Raw genomic sequence first — 2,500 nt, forward strand, 5'->3', positions numbered from 1 at the left:
TAATCGTACCTTTATCAGCCTTATTAGACCCCTACCCAGATCAAAACAACAACCCCAACACCCCTGACAACATTACCCCTTGTTCTGAGTTTAAGAACATAGGCAAGTTATTGTTCTTAGGCCGAACTGGGCTTTTATGTTCTGTATCATCCTATTTCACCCAGTTTCAACCCGTAGACATTTTAAATCCCAGCCCGTTGACATTCTAACTTCTCGTCAGGGCAAAAGTGGATACCAAATACTTAATAGTATTAGCTAACGAATGAAGTACTGAAAATATTGAGGACTTGGTATTAGTGTCCTTTAATATAATTTGACATCGTATATGTAGATTAGATTAAATGCAACGTTGTGCTTTCGGCTTTGGAATTAATTTGCGTGTTGTGAAGCCGCCAAATTCCATACCGTCTATACCATTACCTCGTTCACTGCCACTAACGCATTGAATTCTCCGTGAATTAAATCTACAATTCTGTTATACAGCTCGTCTACTCAAGACGGTAGAACTTATAACAAAATTTTCTGAAGTTAAAGGACATGTATCGACATTGTTCAAATAAATGAAAAATGTTGCCTAATTCAAGCCAATATTGATGGCCCTCACTGAATTATCAAGATTATAATATTTTTTTAAAAACTGCTTCTTAAGAGATGTTTTTGTGCTGCTTATATTACTATGACTAATATAATATTTTTGACAATTTTAATACTAGTCATTTAAAACAAATAGTTATTGAGTGTTAAACCACTATCATAGATAGAACAAATGTAATTAAGGCAAAACACTCCCCCCCCCCCCACACACACACACATACACAACAAAAAAACCCTTTTTTTAAAGAAGAAGAAGAAAAAAATTTAAAAAATCAAGCCCCCCCCCCCCCCCTACCCCCCACTCCCCAAAAAAGAAAGAAAAGGAAAAAAGAAAAGAATACCCGACGAATCTTCCTCTGTGCCCAACCAACACAAACTTTCGAGCAGGCATTTGAATGGGATACTTGCCAAAAGGAGAACACGAAACTAGTTCCTAATAAGGAAACGATCACCATTCTGGGAAAAAAATCATATCCTAGAAGAAAAAAAACAACAACAAAAACAACAACCCCCCCCCCCCCTCCCCCCTCTCCCCCCCCCCCCCCCCCCCCCAACACACACACACTAAAAACAAAAAAACAACCCCCCCCCTTCCCCCCCACAAACACACACACACACACGAAACTAATACATACACGCACACACACACACACACACACACACACAATATATATATATATATATATATATATATATATATATATATATATATATATATATATATATACACTCAACTGATTATTTGACTCACTAACAAAAAAATTTAAGACGATACGGATATATCATGTAATTACGTAGAATCGAATCTAGCTCAGTACAAACAGAAACGGAATAGTGCCCAGCTGTAGTGTGAAGTACGAATAGTGCAACAACACTATTTGTCCTTACGGACGGCAATGGCGGTTGATGCTATTCGACCTTAAGGACGAATAGGGCTACCCGTCATATTATATTAGTCATAATAGTATAAGCAGCGCAAAAAAAACACCAAATTTCTGTATCTCTTAAGAAGCAGTTTTAATAATCTTGATAATTCAGTGAGTGTCATCAATAATAGCTTGAATTTAGCCAAAATTTTTGAACGATGTCGATACCTGTCCTTTAACTTCAGAAAATGTTGTTATAAGTTGTACAGTCTTGAGTAGACTAGCTGTATGACATAATGATAGATTTAATTCATGGCGAATTCAATGCGTTATCAAATTGGCAGTCAACGAGGTAATTGTATAGACGGGATGGAATTTGGCGGCTTTACAACACGCAAATTAATTCCAAAGCCGAAAGCACAACTTTGCATTTAAACTTATCTCCATAGACGATGTCAATATATTAAAGATTAATAAAGGACACTAATACCAAGTCCTCAATATTTTCAGTACTTCGTTCATTAGCTAATACTATTAAGTATTTGGTATCCACTTTTGCCCTGACGAGAAGTTAGAATGTCAACGGACTGGGATTTAAAATGTCAACGGGTTGAAACTGGGTGAAATAGAATGATACAGAACATAAAAGCCCAGTTCGGCCTAAGAACAATAACTTGCCTATGTTCTTAAACTCAGAACAAGGGGTAATGTTGTCAGGGGGGTTGGGGTTGTTGTTTTGATCTGGGTAGGGGTCTAATAAGTCTGACAAAGTTACGATTACTGGTCAAAAACAAATTCCTAACTTTAGTTTAAAATTAAAAAATAAAAAGACGGAAATATATACATAATAAGATTGATATATTTTAAACAATGGTTACAAGAAAAATAAATCCACGATTTGTATCAATAATTCTGTACTCAAACAGCTTTGTATGCAAATGTTGTATTCCAGATGTGTCATTTGGCTTATCGCCACTCAAGGTGGTATTTCAATAGATATTATTACAACTAACGTATCTATGTACGCAGTGATACAGAAC

The sequence above is a fragment of the Berghia stephanieae genome, chromosome 9 (genome assembly GCF_034508935.2).
Source record: "Berghia stephanieae isolate SIO BIC M18660-M18661 chromosome 9, UCSD_Bste_1.3, whole genome shotgun sequence".
NCBI lineage: Eukaryota > Metazoa > Mollusca > Gastropoda > Nudibranchia > Aeolidiidae > Berghia > Berghia stephanieae.